Source organism: Petromyzon marinus, chromosome 31, assembly GCF_048934315.1.
Source record: "Petromyzon marinus isolate PM22_M1 ecotype Great Lakes invasive population chromosome 31, UKy_Petmar_22M1.pri1.0, whole genome shotgun sequence".
Classification (NCBI taxonomy): Eukaryota; Metazoa; Chordata; class Hyperoartia; order Petromyzontiformes; family Petromyzontidae; genus Petromyzon; species Petromyzon marinus.
The window spans coordinates 7,300,859-7,315,355 of record NC_133697.1 but is presented as its reverse complement, the minus strand read 5'-3'; positions in this window follow the sequence as shown (position 1 = coordinate 7,315,355).

Genomic DNA, 14,497 nt, shown 5'->3' with positions numbered 1-14,497 from the left:
AAGCATGGTTGAAACATGTGTTATAGCTTGAGTTCGAGTATTGGGTTCAAGCGTGGGGTCTAGCATGGGATTGAGCATGGGGTCTAAGCATTATCTTGTGGGTTCGAGCATGGGGTTTGAGCATAGGTTCGACCTTAGTTTTGATTGGAATTGCTTCTGTGCACGGATTCTGATTTTATTAATCATGGGCACACACCCAGGGTAATCTTGTTTGGCCATGGCACACGTTTGCATGATCTAAATTAATCTTTACATATGTAATGACCTGTCGGCCTGAAGGGGTGATCGCGGTTATACGTAATGTGTAATTATGAGGGGGGCGTATCTGGGGTAAAGGTGAAAGGCGGAGTCAGTCGGGAAGCTCCGGGAACCTGCTCGAAGGTTCTGGAAGGGGGCGTGGCCGGAGGCGGGGCTTGGCCGCGCCAGGGTGTATATAAAGGAGCACCGAACCAGAGATTCGGTGCTGTTGCGGGTCCTAGGTCCTGGCTGCGTCGCTGCTCGCCGTCATCTCTCTTCGTCGTCATCTCTCTTCGTCGTCATCTCTCTTCGTCGTCCGACCACGTGGCCGATCTTTTGCAAGGCTCTCATTGTCGCCGTCGCTTGCTAGTCAGACAGCTGTGTAGTTGGACGCCGACGATGGGGTTGTGTAGAAGGGTCGGCTCTGTGTGGCTACGTAGAACGTTACATAGATGTATCTCCCAGTATTGTGCTTAAAGTGTGAGAATAAATATGAAGCCTTCTTCACGACGTGTCTTGGAAGTCGCTCACTACACATATCTCAAGAGTTAATTCCTTAATTTTACAATGCCAACAATTACTGAGGCTCCATGCATCCTCTCTATATGTTAAGATGTTTGCAGCCAACTTTATGAAAGTTTATACATGTGGGAGGAAGCCGGAGCTTCCGGAGAAAACCCATTCGTGTCTGGTGGCAACACTCTTTTCCCTACTGTTGGAACAGGTGGAGTCCACATTTGTTGTAGCGCCTTCTCTTGGCGAGCTACGGTAAGGCACCACCTTGACGCACACGGCAAGGGAGTTTCATACCATTTGTAAGATGCAACAATCCTCACCTCCACAGTTATGGATACATACATGCACGCACAACCACCACCTGGCACACTGGTATACCATTGTACATACTGTGCTCGTGTGCGTGGTGGTATACTGATGCGCATATTGATGGTAGAATGATGTGCAGACTGAATCGATGGATGATGATTAGCAGCAGCCATGATCTATCTACTGCTGAATGAAGACTTTTCGAAGCCGGACATTGCAAATTGAATGGAATCGTTGAAAGTGTCCAAATAAACATGGATAGCTACTTTCTTGACATTGCAGTATACTGTCATGGATATACAAAAAGGTGTATATTATATTCTTAGTTTTTTCGGTAAAGTCACGTTGAAGAGAAACAACAAAATAACAATATATATAAAACAATAAAAAATTCTCACGACGTTTCGACCATAACTCAAACGGTCATCATCACCAACACACCTGATGATGACCGTTTGAGTTATGGTCGAAACGTCGTGAGAATTTTTTATTGTTTTATATATATTTTGTTATTTTGTTGTTTCTCTTCAACGTGACTTTACCGAAAAAACTAAGAATATGAATTACTGCAGTCACGAAAGCTTTAAATCAAAATTTAGGTGTATATTAGTAAACATGCAGTACATACTCATCAATATGCCTGCATACTGACATTTATGAATGGATATTCACTGCATGTACTTATTTAGTATGGCAACTTGAAAAGTAATGTTAAAGGTGGGCGTTCAAGTTTGTCATCCACTCTACGGCTTCCAGGGACACAACAATTGAAGGCCATTCCTCAAAAAGAAGGACCTCCAATCTTACAGCCGGGCCTACACCAGAGCGACTCTTGGTGATTTGCACATTGATTTCCAACTATAATCAGTTCAGCTGCATGCAACAGAGTTATGTGACTGATTTCTCAACTATGGACCTGGCTTTAGAGAGCAGCGGTTGATTCACTTATTATTTCACTGGCTTCCAAAAGGAAAGCCGCACTGAGAATCGTGACTTTTTTTGAAAGGAGGGTCCTGCCAAGTGTTTCGAGTGGGGCGGTGGGGGGATGTTGCTACAGTGAGGGAAAAATGTATTTGATTCCCTGCTGATTTTGTACGTTTGCCCACTGACAAAGAAATGATCAGGCTATAATTTTAATGGTAGGTTTATTTGAACAGTGAGAGACATGATAACAACAAAAAAATCCAGAAAGACGCATGTCAAAAATGTTATAAATTGAGGATCTGATGCGGTTCAATGTAACCCGTGTCTTTGCAATAGCAAATTAATACGGCGATGAACATGCAGTACTGGCTGGCGTACATTAAGTGAAAATGCAAAGGTGCGGCCCTGCAATTATTTGCTTACGCCACTGCCGGTGAAAGGGCCTCCACTCAAGGACACTTTTGCGAGCTTCTCAAAAGGGTAATGTGGCCTACACTTCCATGCTGGCCATACTTCTTCAAAAGAGGTGGGAGTACCCAGTGTTCTACCTCACGGCAGGTGTTTGCTTCACGGCAGGTGTGCGGGTGTGTGTACGCAGGAATTTCCTGTTTTGATGCAAGTTTGGTCACGTGACCAGGAAGTTACGATTTGACAGCCTCTCAGCCACGCGGTAGAGTTTCAGCCATTACACAGAGTACAAAATGGAGCCACAAATAACGTTTTAGTGAAGGCAGCTGCATCTGTTCATTGTGGGACTTTAAGAAGCATTGTCTGTAAGTTCGTTTATGTTTTTATAATACTGGGAATGCTGTTATAATGTTAGAATGACCGTTATAATGCTGTAAATGCCTTTATAATGCTGTTAAATGGTTATGATAAATATGAGGCCGAGTTAACGAAGCCTGCCACTTGCCTATTGTGAATGTTACTTGTAATTGAATAAGTCGAGTCAGACTCATAACCATGTACCCTTATTGCGATCTTGAGAGCAAGGATGATAAAATATCTCATTCACAGTTCAGTGTTATGTGTAGTGCTGTACATTTAGGCTGTAGCATGGTGATTACACGATGTGCCCTTATTTAACACAGTAGCTTATTCTCTTGTATAGCTATTCAGTGCTAATGTAGGGTAGGTGCCTGGTCCATCCAGGATCTATTGTTGAGTTCCATGTTATCTAAGACAATGTTATGATGCTCTAGTGTTCATTCATTGTATTGATATTTTCAAGTATTAACAGATGCTGTATTTGTGCTGTGTTTTTCCATCAGTTTTACCTCGTTCAATTAATTAAATACGTTTGGAGTCGGATGTTCACCCTGGCTCTGAAGGTTTATTCAATGCGAGGTTATCTACTCGGATAGTGGTGCAACGGAGCGCACAGCGAAGCCAAGACACCCAGACTTTATCCCACTGCACCTTCGATTAGCACAGCTGGCTACGTATGGATGCGAAAAAAGTTCAACATACATTTATACAATGGCGGAGCCAGGATTTTCAGGTAGGGGGGGGCAACCCCTCCAGCAATGAAAAATGATCGAGGAGTTGTTAGTAAGTAAGGACTTGTCCCTTGCTTTTTATCCGACGCGTGTGCGGCGATTGCGCAGCCATCGATCGAGGGTCGAATTCGAACCGCGTTGTGTGATCGGCATCGCGCTCGCTGAAGGTGCTGATGCCTTCAGGGAAGTCGTGGACTGTATACGCAAATGCGCTCAATTCTGAGTCACTGATAACTGCTTTGCCGTTACTTATTGCGATTTATGGACTCAGACTATTGTCCTATCATCTCATAGAATTCCTGGCACATAATAATATGCTACACTGGCAGTGGGGGGTCGCAAAATGCCGATTTATTACTAATAAACCCCAATGATGGGGTGGCACGTCCCCCCCCCCCCCCCCCAATGATCCGATCGAAATCCCTAATTTCGATCGGATCATTGGGGGAGAACGTGCCACCCCACCCCCACTGGCTCCGCCAGTGCATATATACGCGGTCTGCCGATCAACTCAAGGTGTTCTACACATACTGCTGGGTCAGCAGAGGCAGGAAGATTTAATAAATGTGTCCATTGTTTCAACTGCCGTGCTGGGAGATCAAGCCAGCAGACCTGTGGAGTGGAAGTCTAGTGTGCTAACCATTATACCATGGCAGGATCCCCGTACAAGTATTACATTTTTATATATTTATATGCATTCTTATCTGCAGGCTTACTGATATGCATAGAGTACTGTGTGTACTGATACATGTCACTGATATTATCATCATGTGTCCCCTCCCCAATCTGTGAGTTGAGAGTTTTTGATCTTGATCTCTGTGTCCCTTTATTCTTGTAACATGAAGAACTTTATCTGCACATGTGAACCAAATCATCTCAATATGTTGTCCTTATACTCACATATTTTTCTCTATTTATTGGCTGCAATATTACCGGTGGTGCAGAAGTTTTAAGCATTGACTCTTGCAATGAACAAGGAAATACAATCTTAAAATTACACAGAGGAGCATGGAGAAATACACGCTGTGAAATTACACTGGGATACAGACAGAGGAACACATGGACAATAGAACAAAAGCAAATTAGAGACATCACATTTGAACAGCAACCACAGAGCCAGAGTGCACTCCACAAAGCTTGTAAATCCGCTCGAAGTCTGAGCCAGCGAATAAATTATTTCAGAGTTCATGGCATTGCATAAGTCGGCATGAAGTACATTGTGTTGAGAAGGGACATGTGCTAGGCTTCAGCATGGAATAGAAGTGAATGATACTGCAACAGAGCTGCTTGAGTTTAGGTAGTGACAATAATCTCGTTACATCTCATATCCCATCCCAACAGAAAGTTACGCAACCCGACATTGAGAATTAAATGTTGGTCATTTACATTACAGTTAAACAGTAGAGAACAGGAGATATGTTACAAAACAAAAGAGAATACGGGGTTTGTGAAACAAGCTCAGATTACGACCTGATATTTGTAAACTCTGGGAGGTAAATAAGCAAGAGGTGCTGGTAGACATTTTGACAAATCGAAATGGAAGACTAAAAAAATGCGACAGCAATTCCAGATAATCATTGGTGGCAAGTTTGCAGCTCCTGCAAACCTTACACAAGAAGGCCAATAAGAACCAGAAGCACTCGAGGAAGGGATATAAAATAGATGCGGTTGAGACACCGACATAGGTGCTTATTCTAAGAGTGAAAGAGAAGATTAAATGGGTGAGTTTTCAAACAACAAAACCCCCCACATAGATAAGGCCAGGAAAGTGACACAAACAACTGTTGGGATGGCCACTAAGCAAGCGCAGCTGGGAATGTGTGCTCAGTTGACAGAGAAAAAACACATTTTTTTAAGAGACATTGGCTCAGGGCAGAACTGATGAATGGCAAACCCATGCAGAGGAGATGGCAGATGCTCACAAAAGAAACGACAGTGTGGAGAAGTTTTTTTCTGGCTTTCGAACATGGAGGAACCACTATAAATCGGTGAGCAGCAAGTGGAAAGGTGAGCTCTCCGATGCTTGTACCGCTTTTATCGCGTGTTGTTTGGCATGATGTCTGACGTTTCCCTCCATGTGCCGGCTGAAGAAGCTTCCTGAAGAAGCTCTCACAAATATTGTAAACTCTTGCCATAGTTGATGTTATCTATAGAAAATACATTTGTGGTGCCACGGCCGCGGAGCAACTCCACAAGCGCCGCGACTCCCCATTGGCCCCTACGCTGAGCACACACACGCAGCGCACACACGTAGTGTCCTGGCGGGGGATTGCCTGGCACATCGGGTTTTAATCCAAAGGGCCCCTAGAGGGAAAGTCCCACGGTTTCCCAGTGCCAGGAGATTGGCCGACCCTCGCAGGACAGGTTACATTGCGATGCCCCTCAATTGGCTTAAAATTGTATGGGCGCAGAAAGAAAAGGTTACCGGGGCCAACCGCAATAAGTTATTCACGACATTGGGGGTGGGGGGGTGGGGGTGACTGAGGGTGGAATATTAAGCAAAAAGAGCATGAGGTCAGGAGAATCGCAGCGCCACTGCCGCCCCATCTCGGCCCTTATACCGAATACACACTCGCAGGGTGTGTGTTCGCCAGCCGGGCGCCTTTCCAGATCTTGAGCAATGAGGGACAATGCGTGGCTGGTGCCACCACCGCGGCACTCGACGGAGGACAAGGTAACGAGGGGGGGGGGGGGGGGCAGTAACCAGAGGTAGGCGCACGATTGGTCGCGCGGTACAAACGCCATCCCGGCCCTTTGAGGCGAGGGGATTAGGCCATGGAAAAGAAGGTCCAGAGGAGCGACGGCGCAAGTAAGCATACGATTGGCTGCGTGGTACGACGTCACCATGGGCCTTTGATGTTTAGGGAACAAAAAGAGTATCCCGGGACGATTTTCTCTCTCTTGTCTTCAATCTCTGGGACGCCAAGACTCACTCCCTGCTGTCCTCCCTCCTCTTTGAGCCGCTCGCAGCATCCGTGTGATGCCAGCGAGTGCTGCTACGAGGCGGTGACAGGTAAAGTTTTCTCTCGTCCTTCTCCCTCCAACTCTCCCCGCGTCCGTGCGACGCCGCGAGTACACCTTCGAGGTACGTGGTAGGACGTTTGAGTGACTGGGCACTTGGGCAGCAGTATATTCCCCCAGCTAGTGTGTATTTGCGCTTGCGAATAAAAGTTAGCACAGAGCATCGGCGTGGTGTCGGTTATTTGTGTGTGGAGCAACGCGCTGCGAGAAGAGTGAACGCGGAGCCGCAGCGTGTGCCCGCGTGTTAGGACATAATCGCCCGCAGGTGCGCGCGTGTTTGCGCCGCCACGTTAGCGTGAGTGGTGGGGGGGATGCGCAGAAGAGAGAACGCGGAGCCACAGCGTGTGCGCGCGTGCTAAGAGGAAATCGCTCGCGGGTGTGGGTGCGGTCGTGCAGCTGCGCGTCGCGTTGGCGCGGGCGGTGGTGTACACGGGCGAGCGTGCGGGTTAACTCCGTGCGGCTGTGAGCCAGCAGTTTAGCCACGCCCCTCAGAGAGGGCGCTAGAGCGGGGGGTGGGGGGGGGCCCGGCGGGAGCCGATGGACGCAGTGGAAGAGGGAGCGGAAGGGGCGGACTTTGCGGCCCACCTGCCCAGCGAGGGTGGTGGGGTGGCCGTCGGCCTCCACACATTCGTATTGTCATTTGTTTCTATGATAATCTTCCATTCTCCTCTCTGCCCGCTTTTGCTAATAATTGTCAGTCCTCATCTGAGCCAATCTCTCGACAACAAAGAATCTAAATTTTGATTTAAAGCTTTCGTGACTGCAGTAATTCATATTCTTAGCTCTTTCGGTAAAGTCACGTTGAAGGTAAACAATAAAATAATAAAATATATAAAACAATAAAAATTCTCACGATGTTTCGACCATAACACGAACGGTCACGACGTTTCGACCATAACGCGAACGGTCATGACCGTTCCCTTCAACGTGACTTTACCGAAAGAGCTAAGAATAACAAAGAATCTCCGAACACGTGATGCAAAACGTCGGACATACTGAACAACACGTGGTATAACCTGAAAACACGTTGCAGAGATGCAGCACAAACTGCAAAGAGCTATTCAGTGTAAAAGAAAGTTCCCCAAGGTTACAAAATTCCTGAGTATTTTGCGGCATTCTTTGTAGCTCAAGGTTCTCACGAAGTCACTTTGTTTTACAGACAGGCTCTGCAGTAATATTCCAATTAGTGGGAACGTTGCTCTGTATTTTTTCCATAACAAGGGTGTTTTGGGTTCGATCACGTATATATAAGTGTGTCGTTAACCCCACCACCATCTGACGTTTTGCCGGAAATTATAATCGGCCTCATCAGGCGACAGCCAGAGTTGTGGATAAATCCTCCTTTGTTTTAACTTGGCAAATTTGGACTATGACACTGGTGCACAGTGTCCTGCTCCTTTTGAACGACGGTCACGAGATCTTTCAACGTCCGTTGTGAAGCAGTGATTTCCAGTTGGTACATACCTGCAGTATTAACCAGGGAGACCTGCCGGAATCAAATCGCCAATCTCTGCAACAAGCGGCAAAACATGCTACCACTGTAGGCCATGTCAGCCCCCTGCATAAGATGAAACATTTATGGAGTACGAAGCAGTTGCTACACGACTGCAAAGAGAACATAATATTACGTAAGAGGGTATAGAGAAGAACACGGTACTTCTAGAGATGTGTTTTTTTCTGGGAGAATGAAGGCGTTTATCACTAGTTGTTATGAACATGCAGATGGAAGTGTGCTTTAGGGACATTGAGTGTGGTTGGGTGCAGCAATGGAGTTGTACCAATCACATTTTTTACCAGGTTGCCCTTGCGAAAGAGGAAATGTTTCGTGTGTGTCAATGGATTTACTGTGTTTCTTTTCCTCCTTCAATAAAGAATCATTTACAGAAAGGCATGTAATAGAGAAGAGCTGGGTATATGTGCAAGATGTTTTTTGTAGACTTTAATGAAGGATATTACTCAACCAATTAAAACCATCCCTGTAAATTATGGTAAACTAAGAAAGAAACTAATAAAATGTGTGCCTGCTAGAATCAAGACATAATTTGCACAGACAGTGATTTGCAGACATAAAAAGGCACAATTGTGACCATTGGATCAGTACTCCCATAATGCCTGGCATGCCACGTGGCATCGCCAACACCGACTGTATGACGTGCACAGGCTTGTTTGAGAGTGTCAATTATAACTTATGCAGTATTCGTTTCCAGAAATTACAGGTGTTAGAATTGGGTTATTGCCTCTCATCCTTAGGTAATACCCAATTCTCCCCGCAATGATCAGGGAGAGCCTATCCACATAAACCCCGAGACATATGATGGCCATATTTTACTGATGACTCCAAACAAGGAGAAAGCCAATGCATGGCTGTTAAAAACGATATCACCACAAATTTAGAATCATTTTTAAATTAATATTTAAATCGATTCGGCTATTTTTGTCTTGTTGACTTTTAACTGTGTTCGTGCAGAAGCAGGAGCAGCCTGGGGCACTTCGTCACTGTCAGTGGAGCCAACTATGAGGACTCCCGGGGTGCTCCCGCAGATTTCTAAATTTTAAACTCCACATCCAACCAGCACGAGCGAAATGGCCACGTGACCGCCCCTTGTGACCTCGTGGCTCTCGGCCATATAAAGATGTTTGGATGTGGTTCGTGAGGTCAGGGAGTTTGGCTACCCCTTACACTCGTAACGTTACACCAGAAGCAAAATGTGTTTTTCGAGCTGTGAATAACATGCAGATGAACAGCACATTTAACGCGTAGGCTTTGGGGGCCAATATTATCAATGCTCACGTGTTTTGGGTTAGATCGCATAAAGACATCGTCATTTTTCTGAATTTTCCTCACGATGCTGATTGTGATCACCAATGAAACGTCGTACTCAAATGGAAATGTGGATTACTCTCTAACACTGAAGTAGTAATAAATTGGCACATTCTGTTCACGTGATGACCTTACTAATTAGCTGTCAGGCGGGGTGGGTGTAAGATACATTTGCATAATCTAACATAAAAAAACGTTATCATGAACAGTGTTTAGTTTGTGAATTTGTAACACGAAAAATAGTGAAAGTTTTTTTTCTAACAAAATGGCACACTTACGTGGGCTGATGATTACATTTGCGAAAATTCATAATTGTTTCGCAGTCTGGCGAAGAGAGTATGCGGTGCCACGGCCTCGAAGCAACTCTGCAAGCGCCGCGACTCCCCCCTGGCCCCCACACTGAGCACACACACACACGCAGCGCATACACGTAGTAGGGTCCTGGCGGGGGATCGCCTGGCACGACGGGTTTTAATCCGAAGGGTCCCTAGGAGGAAAGTCCCACGGTTTCCCGGTGCCAGGAGATTGGCCGACCCTCGCAGGACAGGTTACATTGCGGTGCCCCTGAGTTGGTTTAAAATTGTATGGGTGCAAAAAGGTTCACTGGGCCAGCCGCAATGAGTCATTCACGACATCGGGAGGGGCTGGGGTGGAATATTAAGCGAGAAGAGCAGACCATGAGGTCAGGTGATCGCAGCGCCACGACCCCCCCCCCCCCGACCTCCATACTGAATTCACACTCGCAGGGTGGGTATTCGCCAGCCGGGCATCCTTCCAGATTAACCAGGGTGAGTAACAAATTAATGAGTACGGATGGACAATGGGTCACCGAAGCAACCGCCGCAGCGTTCCATGTCAGGGAAAGAAAAACGGGCGATAATCACAGGTAGGCGCACGATTGGCCGCGCGGTACAACGTGACCCCGGGCTTTTGAAGTTAGGGGGATAAAAAGAGGAGCCTTGGACCAATCGAAAAAAAACTCTTCTTCAACATCTTGGTCGCCAAGACCGCCCCTGCCGTCCTGCCTTCTCGGGCCGCTCACAGCATCCGTGTGATGCCAGCGAGTGCTGCTACGAGGCAGTGATAGGCGAGGTTTTTTCGTCCTCTTCCCTCTGCCTCTCACAGCGTCCGTGCGACGAGATACATGGTAGAGCGTTTGAGTATCTGGGGACTTGGGCAGCAGTAGGCTAGGCTCTTCTCGCAAAATATTCCCTCCGGGTAGTGCGGGGTTTGCGCCGAGAATAAAAGTTAGTACAGAGCATCGGTGTGGTGTCTGTGATTTCTGTGTGGAGCAACTGCGTGGGGGAACGCGCGGTGAGAGTGAACGCGAAACCGCAGCGTGTGCGCGCATTAAGAGATAATCGCCCGCAGGTGCGAGCGCGTTCGTACCCCCCCCCCCCCGCCTGCGTTAGCGATAGCTGTGGTGTGCACGGGTATGTGGGTTAACTCCGTGTGGCTACGAGCCAGCAGCACGAGTATGGGCCCTAGCGCGGGGGGCCCGATCACTCGGTCGGCGGGGGCCCGGCAGGAGTCGACCAACGCGGCGGAGGAGGGAGCAGGAGGGGCGGACGTCGCGCCCCACAAGCTTAAAGAATCATAAAGTGCAATTAATTCTCCAGTCATTACATGTTTTGATGGGGTTTTTTTTTACTCAGCATCACATTTAACTTTCATAAAGCGAGCCGGTTATTTTCCATACCTCCGTTTCAACAAAGCGTAGCAACAATCACATGCATGAAAAACGGTTGTGCTCGAAATATGGCGATGCAATTGTCCATGGCACAACACGCCCAATGTGTTATTTTATAGTTATTGTTTTTGTTACCTTCATGATAAATAGAGACACGCCGTGGTATAATAGGTGGCCAGGAAGTAAATACAACCAAAACAAATATTCTCACGAGCTGTATGGTACATTTATCCATTGTAATTCGCAGTTTTTTTGCCCCACAAACTCATTCATGCCGGGCTCACATCGGGCAGATTAATCATTGTCAATACCGAACACAGCTAATCTTGGACATGAGTGGCCCAACCACACATGTGTGACCACAGCGCACGTGTGAATTTCATGGAAATTTGTCAATAATTGAACTGCGTCGGACAACACCTGGTGCACTCTGGGAAGCTTGTGATGGTAAAAGTAGAAATTAATCATGTTCTTTTATACCGAAACTCGATGAGTACATTGCACATACAGTAACACTCGCAGACGCATGTGTTACCACGTTAAGGTCGGGTACAATAAGCATGCAATGGTGGAATTAGCCTAAAAGGGACATTACCCACCGCCATCTGTGCATATTTTGGATCCAGATGTTGTTTACACTGTGTGTGTGTCGTGATGTTTTAGTTTCAACAAAACAAGACAAACTCTCTTTTACTTCTTAATCTATTTGGTAATGATGATGATAATATGTTTTATTTACAGCCATTTCCCAAACCTCTGCTTGGACAAAGACCTCCCTCTGCTGTATCCATCCCTCACGATATTGAAATGTGATAATACACCTTGCATCAGCACTCGGGCTGAATTCACTGCTCCATCTCCTCAGTAAGTCCTCTTCGGCATGCAAAGTTCCTTTTGGCTGCCATTCACTCGTTAGTCACGGTGGCGAGATGTTAACTACATCGCCTAGTATATAGGAGTTACGTGGGTTCTATCCCGACCCTGATGCCTGTATATTTGTAATTTACAAGTTCTTCCCAGGGTTACATGGATTTTTCTCCGGGTCTCCGGTTTTCCCCATCCACATTTAGAATCAACATGCGTTTAGAGTTATTTTTGGCTGCTATCAATTTACACGTAATGATGAGCCAATTCGGTGCGCTATCATTTGTGGCCAGGTCGCTTCCGAAAAAGAGCAATAAAGCTCAGTGGGCATTACCTGGTAACATTTAAAATAGTTTTAGTTTATAGTGTAAATCGTCTTTACCATCAGCCATTATCCCTTCTGTAAAAGTCCACTTACTAAAATCTGATGACTACATTACCCTGAGTAGCCTTACCTGTCTGCGAATGATACTTTGAGAGTAAAAAACAAACAAACGAATGACATGTTTAACGTTATTCTTGTTTATCTTTCAGTTTCATGTGCCCTTGCGGAAGCAGATGGCTGCATAAATTACACTTGTTTTTGCAAAATTTGTCCACCCCTGCATTCAAACATCGTGCACTAATTTAAAGTCACACGAGTCAAATTCCATCTTTATGTATGCCAAATTGTACTCGACGTCGAGACTGCGTTATCACATCGATCGTATTCATGTTCAATGGGGACTAAGAGGGAACATCTGGTGCTTCTCTGCGCTGACCCCAAATTAACTGAAAGCTGCCGTCCTCATCTTTGTTTCAACTTTTGCTCTCAAATGTGATGCGTGGAGGCAAAGTGTCAGATCCACACACAACCCGTCACCTGTAATCACAAAACAGACAAACAGCCCCGTTTATAGCCAATGGCAGACTGTTGGTACAAGTGCTGGTAGTGAGCACCTATGAAGGTCCCCTGTAAACAAAGACAAAGATTCCCCGTATAGCCTTAAGACTTTTGGGGAAAGTGCTGTGAGAGAGCACCTGTAAGCACACTGCACAACATACACGCACATGGGTGTCGAAGAAACATTGTCCCTTTAAAAACCATTCTGGTCCCAGCAATTTTATATCAAAGAAGCATCGCAGTTTGCACAGTTTTTACCGTGTCCGCGTGTTGTTACGATGTACCTAAAAAAACAATTGCTTTACAGCACCAAACAACTTCTCAGCAGGCCCGTTTACCAATCTGAAATCATTCAGTGACCTTTTCTAAGGTGCCTGTGTGTGTGTTTGTTGTACTGTCGGTGAGGTTTGGAGACATCAAATGGCTGGCCATCTAGATTTTTTAGTCCTGCACTGTATGCTGTGAAGATTTACGGTAATTAAATAATGGTAATAATGTAGCATGCCTTTGTCAATCCACTGTGTGATGGCCTCCCCACGTCGTCTTGCCACTGGTCCAGGAATTGGCATTTGTGTTTGGGTGGCAGGAAATGATTTGTACAGGAATCAGATACTGGTATATTGTGTTAAAGTTTATGACAACATCCTGCACAGTTTTAACAGACCGAGGCTGACCAAAAAATACGTTTTCGGTCTGTTGAAAAGGTGGCTACCCTGCTCGGTTGTAGGGGGATGTTTGACCATACTTCACCACTCTGGTCAGTGCGGATTGATAACGGGGTGCAGTTCGGAGACCGGTCGATCTTAGCCGTTGTCGGAAATCGAACTCGGGCCATCGGGTTCAAGCGCACCCTCCCCACCCACAGCTTATATTCATAGCAATCAATTTAAACAGACGCATACTACGGGCTGCCTGCCCGTTTATTTACGCATGTTAATGCGACGAAGATGGATGCACGCACAATTATCCGAGCACGATGGCACAACCAGTCACATCGGGCAGGCTGTTACAAGCTGGACTGCGCGCCGCGCGCATGCTCCCTGTGCGACGCCGAGGCTGTGTGTGTGTTCACGCGACAAGCACCTGGCACCACTGGGCTGGTTCAACCAGTGCAGCGTGAACCCCAACCAATCCAACCCACCAACCACTCCTGTGCTGGCTGCTGTTTTTTGTATGAATTTATGTTGAACTTCTTTGGCACCGCACGTTGACAGCCGTGCTAAATCGGAGCTGCTGGGCGGGGGGGGGAAGGACGACAAACTAAGCACGGCAAGAAGCAGTTCTAAATAAATACATTTTCAATCGAGATTTAAAAGTGCATCATGGCTTCCTAGCGTCGGGAGGAGAATTCCAGACGGCCGCAGAAGCACATCTGAACGCGCGCGATGGAGGTGACTGTCTTTGCTTCGATGTCCAGCCAAAAGCCGCTGCGACGATGATCGGAATTCGCGTGATGGCTTATGTCCCTTGACGAAATCAGCAATATTCTTAGCTCTTTCGGTAAAGTCATGTTGAAGGGAAACAATAAAATAATAAAATATATATATAAAACCATAACACAAACGGTCATCATCACACATGATGATGACCGTTTGTGTTATGGTCGAAATGTGAGAATTTTATTGTTTTATATATATTTTAATGTTTCCCTTCAACGTGACTTTACTGAAAGAGCTAAGAATATGAATTACTGCAGTCACGAAAGCTTTAAATCGAAATCAGCGATGTTTTTC